Below are 8,328 nucleotides of genomic sequence, written 5' to 3'. Positions count from 1 at the left end.
GTACCTGCAGCAAGGAAAACAGACAAACTTTCCTCCTATTAGCTCTCAATCTGAGGCGGAGGGGTCACGATAGCAGCACAATATTCCAAATCTTCATTTGGAGTGTCAATAGGAGGGTCAGTAGAAGAGAGGGAATTGCAACGCTGAGCTTGCATGGGAGCGCTTCGGGACTTAGACTCATGGAATATCAATTCCTCGTCCCCAACCTGAAAAGTCAATGTCTTGCCACCGACGTCTATCACTGCACGGGCAGTAAATAAAATTGGTCTCCCTAAAATGATAGGGGTATGTGTGTCCTCAGGGATGTCAAGTACAACGAAATCAACGGGAATAAAGAATCTCCCGATCTTAACAGGTATGTCTTCTATGACACCTAACGGGCGTGATATACTACGGTCGGCCATCTGAACAGTCATATTGGTGCAATTAAACTTGGTCAAACCAAGTCTCTTAGCAATAGACGGCGGTAAGACACTCACGCTAGCGCTAAGATCGCATAACGCGTTATCAATTAAGTGGGTACCAATGTGACATGGAATCGAGAAACTACCCGGGTTTGACTGTTTGGGAGGTAACTTATTCTGAACTAGGGTCATCCCTACCTCGGTCAAAGCTACCGTCTCATGATCGTTAATGTGCCTCTTACGTGATAAAATTTCTTTCATAAATTTAAGGTAAGAGGGTACCTGTGTCAGCAATTCGGCGAACGGAACCGTAACTTGCAAGCTTTTCAGGAGTTTGGCAAATTTACCGAACTGTTGATTAGCCTTTGTGTTCTGTAGCCGCCTTGGGAAGGGTACCGTGATAAGTATCTCGAGCCCTTTGTTCCTCTCTTCCAGCGTGTCAGCTGGATCAAGCTCTACATCCTTCGATCGAGACTTCTTTCCTCTCGAACGGGGTCTTTCAGGCGATATTTCACTCGGTCGAGCACTAGCAGGCTCTCGATCGAGGTCTTCTATAACAGCATCACTCGATCGAGCAAAAATATCACTCGATCAAGTAGTATCCTCAATAAAATCACTCGATCGAACTGTTTTTTTCGTTCGATCGAGCTGTTCATTCTCATGTTCACTCGATCGACTAAAAGTTCCACTCGAACGAGTCTTTTCTTCAGCTTTTTCACTCGATCGACCACCTGAAACCAGTCGATCGAGTATTTTCTTTCTCGTCAGCTCTTTTTATTCAATAATACACTGTTCATCAGCAGTAATTACCTTCCTCGGGTCTGATTTCAATAAATGCGGTCCCTCATAAGAACGACCGCTTCTCAGATTTATTAAATTTACCGTCTCGTGTTGATTCTTATCAGCTTGTGACGGTAAATGACCCTGCTTCCTCGTAGATTGGTTCGCGACTAACTGGGCAAATTGAGTTTCAAGTGACTTGATGGATGCATCTTTTTGTTGGCCACTTATTTGCCATTGCTTTGTCAAAGACTACAGCATCGTCTTCAACTCAGATAACTCGCTCACCCCCTCCTTGCCTGTATTGTTGAAAAGCAAGGACATGTTCCTTCTCTGTAAAATAGCCAACAGTAGTGTGACCTTCGTTGCTCCCACACCTCTCACATATGACGTTCTCCCTCTAGTAAGCAAATGGATCGTCTGAGGCTCTCCAGCAGAATGCAGCTCCAATTTATCAAAACGAGCATTCATGGCTTCCAGCTGAGCCACGTCTGCCTTATCAACTGCGTGAACTATTCGAATACCATCACTAGGGTTCCCATACTCGGCACAATGGGTCGCCATCTCCTCAATAATCGCCCATCCCTTATCATCATTAGTATTCTTTTGAAATCTTCCATTGGATGAAGCATCAAGTATGGCTCTGTGGTCATCGTACAACCCATTGTAGAATTGATTGGACAAAAACCACGGATCAAAACCATGGTGAGGAAGAGACCTCACCAATCTCTTGAACCGGCACCAAGCTTCATAGAATGTTTCATCCGGTACCTGCTTGAAACTAGTGATCTTGGCCCTCAGCTGATTGGTGCACTGCGGAGGGAAATACCTCTTATAAAAAGCAAGAGCAAGGGTCTCCCAGTCTGTGATCCTCGCGGTCGTACGGTCCAAGTTAGTTAGCCACTCCCTGGCTGAGTCAGTTAAAGAAAAAGGAAATAGCACCTCCTTAATCTTGTCTTTAGTTACCCCATTTGTGGCGGGGATAGTAGAAAAGTAGTCTGTAAAGACCTCCATATGCTTTCTCGGGTCTTCACCTGCCACACCTCTAAAGAGATTTCTCTCCACCAGATTGATATAGGACGGACGGATGTCAAAAGTATTCCCATCCTCAGTCTGGAGATTGAAACCTTTAGGAATAGATGATGCTTTAGGCTCTGAATGACTTGCAATATTCGGCATCTTTAATGATTGGTTTACAAAACTGAGATTATCTTCTCCTAAAGATTGATCTTCTGTAAATAGGAAATGTTGAAGTTCGGGTTCGAAAGTACTCAAGGCTTCCTTTCGTGATTCTCTTTGCAGACGGAGTCTATGCCTGAACAGTCTCTCTGACTCAGAATCAGCTGAAACTAACTCCAACCTGTTTGACCTGGGCATACACAACACTGAAAGAAAATAAATAAGAACTGTCTCAAGGAATAAAAATTCCCTGAGACCAATAATATAAACGAAAAAAAACAAATAGGGCAATTGCCTCCCCGGCAACAGCGCCAAAATTTGAGAGGGCAGTCGTATACCTATCAAAAATAACTAACTAAACTAACTATATAGCTAGAGAAGTCAGGTCCATCTCCTCAGGGAGGCAATATATCTGTAAAGAGTCCGTCTATTTGGTCACTAATGGGGGGTGTAAATTGGTTTTCTAAGCTAAAGGTGTAAAAGAAAGAGAAACAAGGAAAGAGCAATAAAGGCAGAAAGTAGAGATAAACTATCAATAAAGAAGGGACATGTCAGGATTTCGGTTCATTACGGTAGTCCAGTGACTCAATTGCAAATAGTCTAGATAAATCACATGTGAGACGGATATGGAAAGGTCCTTCCGGTCCACTTTCTATCCTAAATTTCCACTAACTTAACTTCCGTCCTCGTTAGGGTAGTCTACTGTTCATAGCAGGTCTATTTAGTCAAATCTTCCGATCCAGGATTAAATTTAACCAGATTAAAAGGTGACTCAGAAGCGTGCACTCAACTAAGTCGGTAAATACAGTTATATTGCTATAGGGACATAATCTCACAAATGATTCATCTAACCTACTCACTACATCGTCACATTTCTACGGTAGATCCCCTCATCCCAACATGAAATGATTTAGCTACTCATGCTATTAATATTGTCAAAACTAATAACAATGAAATAACTAACATTAAACATAATGAAATAACAATGAAATTGCATAAACAAGGATTAGGGCAGAAATTAAGAAAGAACAAAACAAGTAATTAAAGTAAACAAAATGAAGAATTATGATTAAAAGACAGTAGAGATTACATTCGCAAGAATCCGGCGTAAAGAAAAACTAAATCCGGGCAAAAAAAAATCCGAAAGCAAAAGTTACAGTAGAGAGGAAAAGGAACGCAGTCTTTTTGCAGTATAAAAATGATAGATGAAAAGATTATTAGCTAGAATCGATGCCTAATGACCTAGTTAACGAGGTTTAAATAGAAAAATGCTAAGTCCAATAACTAAAAACAAGTTCACGGATTAATTAAAGCCCATGAAAGACAAAATCACTCGATCGAGCGATGCGAAGCATTGACTCGATCGAGTACTTCTCCAGGAAATCTACTCGATCGAGTAGAAATAGTACTCGAACGAGTAACCTTCAATTCCAGCCTTGTCGATCGAGTAAACAAACAACTCCATCGACCACCCTCCGCTATAGAAACCACTCGATCGACCAATAAAAGGGCTCGATCGAGTGTTCTTCCTCTAAAACAGCTTCAACTCGTAACCGGCTGCTTCGTAGACCGTGCCTTCACGCATCCCAATGCAAGATCTCACTCTGAAAATCTCGTCTCCTCAAAATGCATGCAAAGTAGGACGAAAATGGTACGATTCCACTACTTTCACGTTCATTTCTACAAAATGGACAAAACGAACCAAAGTAGCCAATCCGGGGCATAATCCGATATAAACAGTACAAAAGGACCTGGAAATACGTGCTAAGATAGGCTAAAAAGACTATACAAAATGCATGTATCATTATATATACAACATTAGGAAAAAAATTCATGCCATAAAATTCATTTTAGCTATTTTTGCTAAAAATAGTCACTATTTATATCATTTTAACCATTAAAATTATAAATCATGTATAATAAATCACATTTATCTCAAATTTTACATACAATCTGTAAAATATGCATGTGACAACATATTAAAATTTCGTGGCTTGTTATGAAGTTCAACTAATTTTAGTCATTAAACCTCTATTTATAGCATTTTTATCACATAAAAATCATAAATCATGCAATATTAATCACGTTAATACGAAATTTTACATACAATATTTAAAATACGCATGTGAGGTCATACTATAATTTCATGGTGAGAATCGTAGTTTAACTATTTTTAGTTAAAAATGCAATTTTATTCATTAAAATGCAATTATTTCACTAAAAATCATTAAAATAAGTAATAATCATCCATAAATCATAAAAATAACCTAAATATATTTTAGGATCTGAATACATAACATGCAAAATAATTTAGTGGCTTTATCACATAAATCACAAAATTTCTAGTTTTAATTAATTTACATTTAACTCGGAAAAACCAAACCGATTATGCATGCACGACCTATGCTCTGATACCACTTGAAAGGTTTCAAAAACCCCTATTAAACTTATTTAATAGATTTTATAAATTACTCTTAATCTATACTCATATGAATCTAGTGCATGCATAACTTAAAACAAGAATGAGGAGAAAACGGTTTTCTTACAATGGTGATGAGATGAAAATGAGCACAAGCAAGGACACCTTCCAAAACTCCATAGATTCAATAATATGAACACCTCCTCTTAGTTGCACCAAGATTTCCCCCAAAAATTACTAATTTCATTAACTAGATAAAATAAGTAATAACCCTTAATATTATTTGAATTACTACCTTAGTAATTAGATAATCTAATATGGTTGTAGTAAGATAATAGTGAGAGGTTTGTATGTGAATTATAGAGGAAAAATGAAAACAACTTTTCTTCTCTCTCATGGAACCTCACGGCATACACTCTCTATGTGGGTGAATTTTACACTTAAAATAGTGTCATGCATAATGGGTAGTGTGTTAGTGGAATGCATAATGATTAAAGCTTGTAGCTCTAGTCACTTTCACTAGTAAAGTGTGATTTTAGAAAAGAACAAACATCATTAAGTTTGTCTACTAAAAAAAGGGTCACCTATGCAAAATAGGTCCGTTTTGATTTTCCGTATTTGTCCGACAAATGCATTTAAATCGTATGCTTAATTATCTTGTGTAATTAAGTATTAATGTGATCATATAATAATTTTATGATACAAATTAATAAGTACTATACACTTAACTCTTAAGTAATATTTTACCATTATATCAATATATAATGGGTCCTACAATGCCCAATTTAATTAATTTACAACTCCTTTGTAAATATATTAACCAATTTCCTCTACCTCAAAATATATACAAAACTTCAACTAATTTAATGCATTAACTCTTAATCATTAAATTAATTCTTATTTAATCACATTACAATAAGATATAAAATTTCATTAGTCAATCATCACATAATTGAATAATAAACTTGCGTTGACTCGAGTTCCAAACTCGACCTCAACAAAACTCACAATATAGATTTGGGATCCTAGGAGAACGACCAACATATTGAGAACCGTGAGAACTACACCTTACATATTTTTTTAAAAAGAAATAACGACATATTTGGATTCGGCATAGAATACTATGACTAGGTAACATATTTATTGGTCAAGTATAAACTAACGGAAAACGAGGCGAAATACATTTTTTTAGTTTTCGTGCACCTACTACTCTTTTTCATGTATCTAACAATTTTCATGCACCTAGAACTCGTTTTCAAGCATCTAGGGCTAGTTATTTTCATGCACCTAGTAATCATTTTTGTGCATGTAACAATTTTCATGCAAATAGTATTCGTTTTTGTGCATTTATAACTGTTATAATATAGCTAATTGTATTTTTGTACATTAAATTTATATTTTATTAATAAAAACAATAAAGATTGTTTATTTGTAATAAAAAATGTGTTTGAATAAACTATACTAAGGTTAAATTCTTCATCTAAACTTTCGAAACAAAAGTTGGTGGAGATTTAGTGATGATTCTCACGGTTCTCATTATATTAGTGGTTCTCAAGGATCTTGACCCAAATATATATATATATATATATATATATATATATATATATATATATATATATATATATATATATATATATATATATATATATATATATATATATATATATATATATATATATATATATATATATATATATCAAATACACATATATATAAATATCAGAGACGAGATCAACCCGTATAAAATACATTTGATCAGAAATATTTGGGTTCCATCCTTTAGGTATGACCTCAAGGGATCAACTAATCACCACCGTCAAACGACAGTAACGTCAAACTCTAGTCATCCAATCGGTACCGATAAATGTTGATCAGTTGACTATATAATGTATTATCCCTTATGTATTCTTATCATAAGATTTAAATACGTGATCGCACTATTGTTAAGGTCACACCTAAAGGATGGAACCCAAATATTTCGATCAAATGTATTTGATACGGGTTGATTAGTACCGATATTTATATATATATATATATATATATATATATATATATATATATATATATATATATATATATATATATATATATATATATATAGTGTAAAGATCATGTAAGTCCACCTCTTACATTTGAGTCCATAAGTCTTCCTTAGAGCCATTGGATGAGGAAGATGGGGGGTTGAGATTGGAAGCAAAAAAAAGGAGGATTAATGCCTAATAAAACACTCCCCCTCTCTACTTTAATAATCCATACTAATCAAATATTAATCCACTATATAACCTTTATTTTTCCACCAACTTCTCTCTCATTCACACAATTTACTTCTCTACTCCCTCTCTAAAACCCAAATTAATTCAAAACCCAAATAATACTCTCATCCTAACAAACCCAAATAATTCAAAATCTAAAAAGTAAAAAAAATTCCCTCCATATTACTCTCCCACCCACCACCACCGGCCCCACTACCGACCACCACCCTCACCCTCCATCCCAACACCACCCAGCCTCACCCCCTCACGGCCACATCCACAAACCCGACACCCACAACCCGACACCACCCTCACGCCATCACCACACACACCAAATCCGCCGCCCACCAAACTCCACCACAAAGCCGACACCCCCAGATCTGCCGCCCTTGCACCTTCCCCATGCTGAGTCCTCCGTCCTCTTTCTGCCGACCACCCTACTTTCTCTCCGCCACCACACCACAACCCCAACACCCACAACCCGACACCATCCTCATGCCACCACCACACACACCAGATCCGCCGCCCACCACAACTCCACCACAAAGCCGACACCCCCAGATCTGCCGCCCTCGCACCTCCCCCATGCCGAGTCCTCCGTCCTCTTTCTGCCGCTTCCCTCACCGTCCACCACAACTCCTTTAGACCCTCCTCCCTCCTCTACCGTGTTCTTCTTCTATTTTTTTTCTTTTTTTTCTTTTTTTTTTTGTCTTTTTTGTATGTATTAATATTTGCCAACTCAAGCTCACACCTTTCGTTTTTTTTTCCAGTGGTTATTTTTTTTATTTTATTTTTCTCCTTAGTGTTTGCTTCTTATTATTTTTAAAATTTTAGATCTAGGTTTTTGAAATAGATCGAAAAAAAAGATCTCACATAAGTTGTTTAATTTTGTGAGATCTTTTAATTTTAATCTTAGATATATTTAAAATGTCGTCTTCTCATTTTTCTTCAATTATTGTTATATTAGATCGTTTTATTTTAGTCTTAGATCTAATAAATAGATCTAAGGTTATTTGTTGATTTTCATCTTAGATGTGCATTTTTTCTCCTAGAATTACTCTTTTTTCTGCTAGAATTACTCTTTTTTTGGTTGAAATTACACTTTTTTTCTACTAGAAATACAATTACACTTTTTTTTTGCTATAATTACACTTTTTGGCTAGAATTACACTTTTTCCTGCTAGAATAACACTTTTTTCGACTAAAATTACACTTTTTCTGCTAAAATTACACTTTTTGTTGTTGTTAGAATTACACCTTTTTCTGTTAAAATCACACTTTCCTCCATTAAAAT

At 36.3% G+C, this 8,328-nt stretch overlaps 1 non-coding gene across 1 annotated transcript; it reads left to right on the top strand.

Moving 5' to 3' along the window:
* The first annotated feature begins 1,881 nt into the window (after nucleotides 1-1,881).
* LOC141635932 (small nucleolar RNA R71) lies at nucleotides 1,882-1,987 on the top strand. The gene has a single exon (XR_012540585.1). It is a non-coding gene; the product is annotated as a small nucleolar RNA R71 (small nucleolar RNA).
* Nucleotides 1,988-8,328: the final 6,341 nt, after the last annotated feature.

This window comes from Silene latifolia, chromosome Y (assembly GCF_048544455.1).
Source record: "Silene latifolia isolate original U9 population chromosome Y, ASM4854445v1, whole genome shotgun sequence".
Taxonomy (NCBI): Eukaryota; Viridiplantae; Streptophyta; class Magnoliopsida; order Caryophyllales; family Caryophyllaceae; genus Silene; species Silene latifolia.
This window is presented reverse-complemented; position numbering and strand designations above follow the sequence as displayed.